Genomic DNA, 12,469 nt, shown 5'->3' with positions numbered 1-12,469 from the left:
AAACTGAACTGGACTGGCCATATAAATACTTTGGCTACAAGAGCAGGTCAGAGGCTAGGAATCATGTGACGAGTAACTCGCCTCCTGACTCCCCAAAGCCTGTCCACCATCTACAAGGCACAAGTCAGGAGTGTGATGGAATACTCCCAATTGCCTGGATGAGTGCAGCTCGTACAACACTGAAGGAGCTGGACACCCTCTAGGACAAAGCAGCCCCGCTTGATTGGCACCATATCCACAAACATTCACTCACTCCACCATCGACGCGTAGTAGCAGCAGTGTGTTTCATCTACTAGATGCACTGCAGGAATTCACCAAGGATCCTTAGACAGCACCTTCCAAACCCATAACCACTAATACCAAGGAGGACAAGGGCAGCAGATAGATGGGAACACCACCACCTGGAAGTACCCCTCCAAATCACTCACCATCCTGACTTGGAAATATATCACTGTTCCTTCACTGTCGCTGGGTCAAAATCTTGGAACTCCCTCCCTCACAGCACTATGGGTGTACCCACACCACATGGACTGCAGCGGTTCAAGAAGGCAGCTCACCACCACCTTCTTAAGGGCAGTTAGGGATGGGCAATAAATGCTGGCCCAGCCAGTGAAGCCCACATCCCATGAATGAATAAAAAAAAAATAGCCATTGCAGTGGTGTATAATTTTTAGATTTGCATTCTCCTCCTTTTGCAACATTGGTTAACTCTCAATCATTTTCTTTATCCCTTCAATATTTTTGACATTTAAAGCCGTTTTGGGACAAGCAATGGGCACATGTGTAACCTACGTTCATGGAAATTAAATCAGGAAGAATGGAGTGAGATTGTTTTAACTTCTGTCACTACTCTAGTGAAAAATCAGAATCTACCAATTCATTGATAAAGGGAAATAAGATGTGTATTTATAGAACGAGTTATCACGTCAAAATGTCTGAAAGCATTTCACACAATTAATAATTTTGGGAAGTCCAGTGGAAGCTTTTCTGTGTGCTAATCTGATTAACTGCACAAGTTCAATATTTACTTTATAATGAATTCTTTGCCCCTGTACTTCTGCAGGAATAGTGAGCGATTGCAGCAGAGAGATGGAGGGAAGTGACAGCAGCAATACAGGGCTGGCTTCCTCTGCAGCACATAAACACCTTTTTCACAGAAATCTGAACGATAGTGATCAGTTAGGCTGCTTTTGAGTCTTAAGATGTAAAATCCCCACGGGATACTAGGGGTTCTGAGTGGCCCCTCTTGCTAGGGGCGAAAATGACCTGAAATAAAGGATGGTAACAGAGTGGTAACTTTATTGAACTAGTAATCCAGAAACCTGGGTGAATGCTCCGAAGACATGAGTTCACATTGTGGTATGGCAGCCGGAGGAAGTTAAATTCAAATGAATTAATAAATGTGAAATAAGAAGCTAATCTCACAATTGATAATCATGAAACTATTGGATTGTCACTAAAAATCACTCTCGTTCACTACTGTCCTTTCGGGAAGGAAGCCTGTCTTCCACCCACACTTGGTCTGTTCTACATGTGGCTCCAGATCCACAGCAACGTATTGACTCTTAGATGCCCTCCGAAATAGCCTAGCTAGCCATTGAGTTGTATCAAACCACTGTAGAAAAGTCAAAGAAGAATAAAAACCAGGCTACCTAGCAGCGACCTAGTAGCTGAAGCAGGAAAGGCACATGCTGCCCAGTTGATCTTGAAGAGTCCTCCTCAATAACATTGGAAGAGCTGTCTAACAGGCTAGTCAAGTAGCAGCCTTATATAATTACACTTACAGCCAATGTCCCAGGCTCCTCCATCACTATCCCTGGGTATGTCCTGACATGAAGTTGATAACTGGTTAGTTCTGCTCAATAAGTATGCAAGCATATACTTATTAAAACCAGTTTTCTGGCACTTTGAATGGGAATTTATGGTATTTATGAAGCCTGAAAATCTAATGTTGACATTAATGATTAATTTCCATATTTATCAATAACGAAAATATCTTTTCTCAACCAATTTTGATGATAATTTTTGATTCTAAGCTCAACTCCCTGATTATGCTTGCTACAGAGCAAATACAAAATGTGAACATTCATAAGTTAGGATAATCGGTGGTACCCGACACAAGTAAATGAATCAATGCAATCAACCTTAGACTGTTTTTACAGAGAACCTCATCGGCCTTTCAGTTTCAGAAAAGGAAGACATCCCACCATTAAGAAAAAAAGGAAATACAACACAAATTGAAGTTCTTTAGAACAAATTGCACCTCCAATGAAGAAACCACAGCACACACGCATTTATTTTCGTTCAGCGTGTTATTTTTCTCAGAAGTTAGTTATGAATTAGCAGTTGTTATGAAGGATAATAATCTAGTAGATAATGGAATGATTTACTTGTGTGCATCTAAAGTTAATGTGAAGGTTTGGTAGGTCAGGCTATTTTACATCTTAAACCCAGTTCTTGTGGAACTGCTTCAATGTTGAGCTTAACTGCTCCCTCATGAAATACTCTCCCACAAAATACTAAATTGTGGCCATTTGTTTCCCTGATTTCCATCCATTGGGAAAGAGTAAACTAAACTAATTAAGTCTCAAAACTTTTATGAGCAACACAGAAACAGAAAAAAATATTCCCAGTGAAGATCAATCTTTAATAGGCATGAAATGTTTTTGGGAGCAGTGATAATCTTCACTGCAACAATGTGACAAGCAGTGCTTAGCCCTTTAAATCTCTTTTCCTCCACATTCTAAGACATGGCTGTTGATGCTCAGACATGTAAATTATGGATAGTGAATCATTTTACACCCTGCCCAATTTTCTACTCTACTGATCTCAGTTCTCTATCTCCTATTTTGCAGGACTGCTCAGGACCAATTTCTGCCCCAGTATTTATTTAATCCGTCTTGGAAACAACGAAAACTATGAACTTTGCTTAGAATCAAAACCCAAAATTTACTAGCCCTACATTCAGCATTCGACCACCTGGCTCCTCCAACTCAGTAAAGGCACCTGAAAGGAAGATCAGGAAACCCAGTCCGCCACCAACTTCTCTGACAATTTTTGTGAGGGTTTTGTATATTTGTTATAAACTTACAGAAAACAACGTTTGAAGTTCGAAAGAAATTTACAGGATGAAATCCTTAAGGGTAACCATTTACAAGAGTATTTGTAAAGAAACTCAGGATTGGTAATAAAATTATTTTGAGTACCATCATGTTTTATACATTTTCAAATGTGTTGTCTTCTCAGTTTAGGTGTGTGGAATATTTAACTAGCCAAACATAATTAAGCCACTGTTTATAGGAAAGATAGTGAGGGGACAAACGAACAAGGAACAGGAGTAGGCCATTCAGCCCCTTGAGCCTGCTCCGCCATTTAATAAGATCAAGGCTGATCTGATAGTAACCTGAAATCTGTATCCCACCTACCCCTGATAACCTATCACCCCTTTGCTTACAATGAATCTATCCAAAGATATTCAAAGACCCTGCTTCCACCACCAAAAATTGACGACCCTCTGAGAGAAAAAAATTACCTCATCTCAGTTTTAAATGGGTAACCCCTTATTTTTAAACTGTGATATTGTGACTTCAAAATTTAAACTCCATTATTTGATTTTACAAAAGTCACCCATGTGTCATACCATAATAAAAAATAATAGATTTACTAAAAATATACTAAAGGTTCTCAAATATATTGAAAAGTGTGCAACAGGAAATTGTCATTATTGTACAAGTATCAGAAGATTGAAATGTAATCATAAAATTATTTATGTATTTAATAACATTCCTGGAATATTAAATGAATCTGAAGATTACAGTCAGTATTCAATGGTACATATTAGTATATTACCAGCCTTTCATCCAACCTAATAGAAGGTTAGCTTGTAGAACAAACTAACCATAAGCATTTACTTTGCAAAACATAATTTTTGCCTTATATTTGTAAAGTATATGCAGTATTTTAAACCTTTGGAAACAAACTTAACCTCAGAATGTATTTTTAAACGTAATAGGCATCTGATGGGGATTTGTTGCTAACTTATGAATGCCAAAATAGAAATAAGGAGAAGTCAATTGTAATATTTTTGACGAAACTAAATAAAGTCCATCTTTATTAATTTGCATGTGGAAACACCATTTTGAATAGGATGCTTTGAGATGATATAATAAACAACTCATAAGTACTAAATGAGTAAGTTCAGTAATATATTTTCAACAGGGTGCTTATTACGCTAAAATTCACATTATCCCAAGTAGATATTGGAAGAGCTAGTAAGGCCTTGTGACTCAGTCAGTAGTGCTACTTCCTCTGAGCTTGGAACTCTGGGTTCCTCTCTAGTCCCTCTCCAGGACTTTTGGGCACAGCAGGAGCATTAGTGATGTGATTCAACAAGTTCATAATTAGCCTGCTAATCCTTCCAAAAGTACCCACTATTCCCCAAAGGGGGGCAAACGTGAAGATAGCAAACAATTGGAAAAGCTGGAAGGAATGAGGTGGTTTTGAAGATCTGGCCTGAAATATATTTGCAGTAAGTGTTCATGGTAAGCTAATTAATTAGTGAAGAATGTCAGTGCAATCTGGTAGATCTCAGGAAGGAATGTCCTTTTGTAATCCTTAAACGTTGGAATTTTGTTTTGCAAGTCCTGCAATACAGCAGAATGGGTAATTCTTTGAGCCTGTATTATAATTTGGACGAATGCCATTTTTTCATGTTTTAAGTTCATGGATCTTAACGTAGTTCAGAAGTTCCTACCACTTTGCTTTGCTGGAAATTTTTCAGTTTCCTTCAAACCCGCGTTTACAAAGGTTGATTGTTGACTCTGCTCCAAGAGTGCAATACTTTACCTACTGAACTAAACTCATATTAACCAGTTAATTGCCAGTGGTGTACAACATAAGCCAAAGTAATTCAGTTAAGGCAGTACAATAAACCATTGATTAACCAATGGCCAAAATTTCCTGATACTGTGAAAGTGTCAGAAAAGTGAAACCAATTTACTCCATTTAACACGTTTTGATTTCTATGTTTGATAGCATAACAACAGAATTCAACTGTAGACAACTGTAACAAGGGTTAATTTCTCATGTATCGCACAGCACAATTAGGTTTGAAAAACTGTACTGAGCCAATATTTGGAAAGTTACAGGTTTCCCATATGTTATTCTCCAGAAACCCTGGTCCAGCCAGTGATGGTTAACTATACATTTGAACTGCTATATACAAAGGGCAGAGCTTCTGCGGACAACACAGTCTAAAGGACATTTTGACAGGAGCACTGTGTGAAATTGGCCTCTGCTTTACTAGAAACTCTGAATGCTGAGGTGTAGCGGTTCTGATGTCCAGCCACAAATATGGAGATTTTATTTAAGGAGCAGCATCACATGTGGTGCTGCCTCAGAGTCTGGTGAAGAAGGATGCCCAGCAGCATCTCTCCATTGTTGTAATTGATGGATTGATTTGAACCTGCTAACTCACTAACAGTTAAATTTAACAGCCACAGCCCTTAGCCAAGATTGTAGTGGCAGTGGCAGAATCCTGAGAATTGAAGGGAGCGGCAAACACACTGCATCCTCTGTGTTTAGATCTTACAATTTATTGAACAGAATGGCTAAAAATTTCTTAGATATGCAAATTGGCAACTATTTTGTACTGTTATGTTGAACTTTGTTGTGCTATGTAATGTTGCAGATGTCAACTGAGTTTCACATACAGATGACATTGAAGTAGACTTCAAAACATTTCTGGCATTCCCAACACCTGGTTCTGTGCAATTCAGTTAGATGTTTCTTCATTACTTAATGCAAACACAACCATTAGACGTGGGTCACTGAGTTTAGTTTATAAATGCTTTTTATTGCTGCTCAGTACCTTCTAATACATTAGTAGTTAGAGTAGTTTGGCAGATGAAAGCATGACTTAGTAGTACCATTTGTGGTTGCATTGACACTTCTCATGTGTCACAAGAGCCATTGCCAATTTCTTGTTCACCTGATTCAAATTAACTTGAAAGTTATGGTTATAGGGGGGGCACTCACCCATACCCTACAGGTTCCACCCAGTGCGAGGTTAACTGCCTTTACAGGGAAGTTTAATTCCATTACTGCAAAATGTATTAAGTGCTCCTTGTTTAACGTGAAGCTGTTTAAGCAGCCAGGTTTACAGTAGAGATTTTAAACAGTTTTAAGAAATGTTCATTAACATCATAAAATTTAATTAACGATGAATTAAAGGGCTATTGTGATCTTGCTGGAGGTTTTAGAAAGGTTAAATAGCAGCTTCTGCCCATTCCAAAACACAGCATCATGTTCAAAAACTCAGCAGGTCTGACAGCATCTGTGGAGAGAAAGACAGGGTTAACATTTCGAGTCCGTATGACTCTTCTTCAGTTCTGAAGACAAGTCATACGGACTCGAAACGTTAACTCTGTCTTTCTCTCCACAGATGCTGTCAGACCTGCTGGGCAGGATTTTCCCGTCAGTGAACAGAGGCGGGTCGATGTCATCCCGCCCCATGTAAATTTTCAGGTGGGTGGGGCCACAGCAAAATCAGCTGTGCGCCTGCTGACCTGTCATTGGCCAATTGAGGCCATTGACAGATCAATTAAAGTAATTAGTGGATTTGCCCCTCCAACCTTAAGGTTTCGTGGGCAGGCCAGGAGCCCCATCGGACATTAGAAAAAGCATCAAACCTCATCCACCGGCAGGATGAGGTTTCATGTCGGTTTTAAAAATTTTAATTAAGTTTTGTAAAAATTATGGACATTCCCAACTCATGTGACAGTGGCACATGAGGGGACATGTTAGGGAAATTTTATTTTACAATGTTTAACTTTTTTACATTTAGAGCCGATCTCCCTGAGGCTGCACATAGCCTCAGGGAAATGAGTGCGCTCTTTTGTGCACATGCGCAAAACAGCGCACTCTCGATTTCGGGAACTGGGAATCCCCCTGCCCGCACAGGGAACGCATAGCGCTTCCGTGCAGACGTCACACTGGGCAGGCCTTAATTGGCCTGCCCACATAAAATGGTGCCACGCCCCCAATTGCGGTCGCCAATCAGAAGCACGCCCACCATTCAACTTCACCCCTGACAGGGGGAAAATCCTGCCCGCTGAGTTTTTCCAGCAATTTTTGTTTTTGTTTCAGATTTCAAGCACCCGCAGTATTTTATTTTTATCATGGCACCTTGTTGCCTGCTCTATAGTGGAGAATGATAAACTTTTACAATAGTTTCAAATTTCTAAATTTTAGTTCTTACTCCAAATTATCATAAAAATAATTTAAAGTGCTGGTCATCATAATAAGTTAAGATGCAGATTGTATTAAAAGAGTCTCTTCTTCATCTATATAGAAACTGAGTAACAAAGCAGAATCCAAGGGCCAAAAGACCTACACCTACTTCTAATTCTTGTGTGCTGATAAAATACCATGCAAAACACACCTCAAAACAATATCAAGCAACAAATATTATTGACAACTGTACTGGCTGCAGGAGTATTATGTAGTCAAAACATGATAGAATTTTCACAGAGGGCTAGTATAGCTTTTTAAGAGAATTTAGACAAGGATTTTTTCAAATATATTTCCATGCATTTTTTTTCCTCTAACATTGCAAGATTGTTGGAGGAAGAAACTGAGGATCAGGCCATGGAGCTAGCCAACATATCAATGAAAGTAGGGCTGGTTGCTTTTGAGTGATTTTAAAGGAATGCCCTCACAAAGTTTATTTTTTAATGAAAAATAATGGCATAATTTGAATTGCAAAAATGCCGCATCAGCACTGAAGCATAACAATTTAGATCATATTCAATACAATCATTGTGTTCACCTTCCCTCCGCAAAGCAGCAATGAATATTTGTTAAATCATAACCTTTTTTTCATCATAGTCAATGTTTATAAGGCTATAACCAGTTGGAACTTGCCTAGAGAATGTTTAGTTACTTGTGCTTAGCCTTTACAATGATTTGTGGATAATGAAATCTCACTCGCCACATGCTTACCAGAGAAGGTAGAGGTAGAAACACATAGCAGGGTAACTTCTTCCATCTGAAATGTATTTTTTTTAGTCTAGCCATATCTGAAGCACCAAAATCAAAAAGCACCTTTTGGGATGCATATTGTCGCATTGTTATTCTTTCTACATATAGATCTACACACAGCAGCTTAAAAACAGTAACAAGTGAACTGAGATTCAACATGGTTTCAAACAGTTGTTGCAATACATTTACAGCCAAGCCCTTCCCTAAAAGCAGCCTGGAATTCTCAGTTAGTGCCAGACTACATCCCCAGGCTTGTCTGTGTTGAAGCCTTGTGGTTTTAACATTTTTTTTCTCTTGATCATTCTTACAGACTTGTTTTGTTCATTAAGGGAAGGAAATAGACCCCAGATAAATGTTTATAGAATTAGGGAAGAAAACCGTTTAAACCACAAGATCAGTAAGATATGTGGCTTCATGCAGAGGTGGGAATTATGGAATTTAATCAAATTACAATTTCTATTGTCCTACTGACTGGACACAAATAACAGAATGATTTTTGGAGATGCCTTCGTTCCCCACCCTGCAGTAAAGCGCATGCGTCAGGGGAAACAAAGGAAATAAATTACTCTATACATTAAATCCACTGCAGTCTCCAGGAGTGTCCCAGGGCTGAAAAAAAATCTACTCTATCGAAAATTGCGATTTAAGATACAAAACCTTTAAGCAGGAGGGGGGGGGGGGGAACACTGCATCTTAAATTTCAACATTTGGACAATAATTCACATCTGCAGAATTTACGACAATTTCATTAGAATTTGCATTTTCCCCAAAATCAGATGTTCCGGCACCTCCCCCGTGGACATCAAGTCAGAACATCGGTGCAACGTTTGCAGATGTGCTGGACCTGAAAGATGCGACTCGTTTACAATAAATTCCTTCATAACAGTTCATAAAAACCACAGGTTTCACCGAAACAGTAAAAGTCATTTCCTGAATGCTAGCTAAGTCTTTGGCTGAGCCAGAGATTGTCAGCTCTGCCCTGACAAAGACAAAACTACATTCGGTACCTGAAATAATGGTGCTTGGATGTAGAATATAATTCGGTTCCGATGTTGGGGTTAACCACTGTTAAACATCAACCCGGACAATTATTTTTATACCAAAAAAATCTATGACTGCGAAATGATCCGTTCAACAGAACTATCGTCTTTTTTTGTCGCTAGATCGATTTGACTAATAAAACATATACAGGGACATGGTAGCTTGTCCCTCACATTGGCGACAGCTTTACTGAGTTAAATAGATAATAGACTTGTTGACCCTTCCAGATCACATCACCTCAGTAAAGCTTTCTATATAAAAAAGATCGGTTTGTTGTCTATATATAAAAAAAGATTCAGTCATCTGATTTGGTACATACTGCAGTCACACATCGTAAGCACAATCCTGTAAAACGCACCCACTCCCCTCCCTCCCTTACACACTGGCTGCACTTGTTCTCTACCAATAATTCAAGTGGCCGCTTTGTTTTCTTATATATATATAAATGCTGCTTCCTCTCGTCGCCCCCAGCAGATCAAAATCTTGAACATTTTGAGAGACAGATGCTGGGGAATAGTGCAATTCTATCCAGGGTTGGGGAGGGGGGGTGGGGGGGGGGGGGGAATAAAGTACCAGGTCCGTCTCTTACCGTTATCCCGATCGCCCTTTTTTTCTGCCAGACGATTTTTAACTGCGCCGCTTGGATGTGCCTGTGAAATCGGAGGAGTGGGGAACTGACGCGACGCGACGCTCCGCTACTGCTGCATTTCGCCTGAGAGAGTGCGGGCAGCAGTCGAGTAAACCTTAGCCCGTGTGGTCAAATAATATCCCTACTCTGAGATGGCGCTGTGCGCACAATTGGGACACAGGGGGTGGGGGGGGGCGGCATCACGTGTCATTTAAACGCTTTAAAATTAAGAGCTTAAAATATTGAGCTTCGAAACATTTTAATAAATCGTTTAATTAAAGGTTCGGCACGCTTCGCTTAAACGCAAGTAGAACGCCCCTTGGATGACATTTCAGTTCAATCCCTGAAATCTTAATGTTACTTAAATAAATCCGATGTAATTAATTTTCGGAGCGAACATTTGCCCGTTTACTGCAATCAATGCGTTTGCCATTTCAAGGACTTTTTTTAAAAAAAAAACAATAATTGTATAGTTAACCCTTGGATTGTGGATTTATTTTGTGTTTCAGCGGCTGAAGGGAAAAATTGATCTTTTTCCAATGAACTGACCAAAGTATTCGCAGGGGAGGAGCGGGTTTCTGCTGTTACATTATCAACAATTCCTGTTAAATTTTGAGCACGGGTTTCAACCGCAGGCTGGAGAATAAACTTACTCCCTGTTAAACCAAGTTCTTTGGCGCCCTCTGCAAAGGTTCGTTGCGAAGCGCCGCTTGGCTACCGAAGGAAATATTGTACCTGAGGAGGGAAGGGGGTTCAATTCTCACTTCTTACGTTGAAAGGAATAAAATCTTCCCTCCTTAAACGTTCGATTAAAAACCAAACTTACCAAACGTCCGGTCGATCTTGAATATTCACTAATGAAATTGCTCTATCGGTTCTGACAGTCAGGTCAGTCTTTGCTGCAATTTTAGGAGCAGCAAAGAAAATGAGTTTCTTTTTTTATTTTTCAGTTCCGGAGCCGTGTTTCTGAGTTCATCGCTTGCTGCCGCTCGTGTGCCACTGATCAAACATCAGTTCAATATTCCCGTTTCTGCGACTGGTCAGGGAGCCCACATGCTCCAATTGGAGAGAATTGGTCTGAGGCTGCTACCGAGCACCCAGTGCCTGTGAACTGAATATACATCAGCTCATGTGTCCGTGAGAACTGCGTGCACTAGAATCTCATGTGTCTCCACAGTAAAATACACATATACGCACATAAATGCTGCCCGGGACAGTTGACGATAACAAAACGGCTAATAATAAACGCTCATAAAACCAGAGTCAAGGGAAAAGTTCTCAAAAACTGAACCCAATACGATACATTGGTGGTTTTTTTTTAAAACTAAGTGCTCAGAATTTAAGTGGTCCTAGGGCAGTGACGAACTTGAGTGTTTTGAGGGGGGGGAAAAGAGACGTGCTGTTGAAGCTTTTTGTCTTGCACTCATCAGGACAGGTTGCAAGATCACCAACAGTAAAGGGAATAACAACTTACACTACATGGGAAGACAGTGCTGATTGGTTGGCAAGTGGAGCCTGATTGGTGGAAGTGTTGCCACAGAGAATGCATCAGTGAATGGCTGCACCACCCCCCCCACCCCCCGCCCCAAGCTTTTGTTTAGTTGAGAAAGGCAGAATGAGTGGACCAGCTCCGTCTGTCTGCGAAGGACAGGGCCCCGTGTGTGTATGTATGTGGCTTCCAGCACATGTACTTGAGACATGTTGCGAGCTCGACTGATAATCTAAAATTGGTTTCACTGTAATTCTTAGCACAATCAGGATTGTTTAGCAGGTGTTGTCCAATCACATAATCACATCTAATGTTGGCCATGACATTTTGTGTTTTGCAAGCACAGGCTGGTTGGGTACGGTCAGTGCTTTGCCTGTTGAGAATAGCTGAAGGTATGTCTTGTTTGATACGATCCACCAGTCTTTGGGATGTATGGCCTGCATATCTAGCATCACACAGGCACTGAAATTCATATACCACATTACTCATTTGTGAAATAGAAGAACATCTTTTGGGCTTGATGGCAGCATCCTGTTAGTGGCGAATACCACTTGTGCTGCTACTGCATTGCACCAATGTGAAACAGCTAGCTTCACTCGCTGCTCAAATTTTTTGAGACATCTTAGCCTTCCAGAGTAATCTCAGGTAGACTGGGCACTTTTCAGGACCAAAAGTGATGGCCTTGGGCCCATTTATAAGTTTATGTGATATACAACAAAATAATGCGGGATAATGGTCAGGGTAGCCATTATCCTGCAGGAGGCCTTTGATGCTCCTATTTCAGCAGCAAGCTTGCACGGTGAGCAAATGGCTCAGGCCCTATTTATGAGGTTGTCAATAAGGCCGTGGAACTTTAAGAATTCCAACGCGTACATTGGCCAGTGAAGGGAGGCCTGTGGTAGACAATAGTAGAGAAAGCATTGGCAGATTTCTCAACTAGCACATCGATGAAAGGGAGTTCATTTCACTGCTTCATTTCAGAGGTGAATTTGAGCACAGGATGGAGCGCATTAAGGTGTGTAAGGAAGTTCTTAAATGCAGCTGCAGATTCAAGTATAGCAAACGTATCATCTACATATTGAAAATATGCAAGGGGTAGGAGGTTAGGGGTCATTCCATCAAAGATACGTTTCTCGTGGAAACTGACAAAGATCTGTGTGAGAGCTCGACCAAGAGGGAATCCCATGCAACACCCTCTGTTTGGGCTTACATGGTATCGTTAAAACTGAGCTCAACTGCATGAGTAGCCAAGTTCATAAGTTCAATAAGT

At 40.3% G+C, this 12,469-nt stretch overlaps 1 protein-coding gene across 2 annotated transcripts in view; it reads right to left on the bottom strand.

The window, feature by feature from the left end:
* LOC121276573 (flocculation protein FLO11-like) overlaps positions 1-10,845 on the bottom strand; it is a 108,445-nt gene extending 97,600 nt beyond the window's left edge. Inside the window, exon 1 of one of the 2 annotated variants that reach the window (XM_041185144.1) lies at positions 10,537-10,845. The gene's annotated coding sequence lies outside the window, so the exon portion shown is untranslated. Of the gene's footprint in view, positions 1-9,671; positions 9,855-10,536 lie in introns of those variants that run through there. The other variant, XM_041185142.1, reaches the window with a different exon arrangement.
* Between the last annotated feature and the right edge of the window lie 1,624 nt (positions 10,846-12,469).

The sequence above is a fragment of the Carcharodon carcharias genome, chromosome 3, assembly GCF_017639515.1.
Source record: "Carcharodon carcharias isolate sCarCar2 chromosome 3, sCarCar2.pri, whole genome shotgun sequence".
In the NCBI taxonomy this organism is placed as follows: Eukaryota; Metazoa; Chordata; class Chondrichthyes; order Lamniformes; family Lamnidae; genus Carcharodon; species Carcharodon carcharias.
This window is presented reverse-complemented; position numbering and strand designations above follow the sequence as displayed.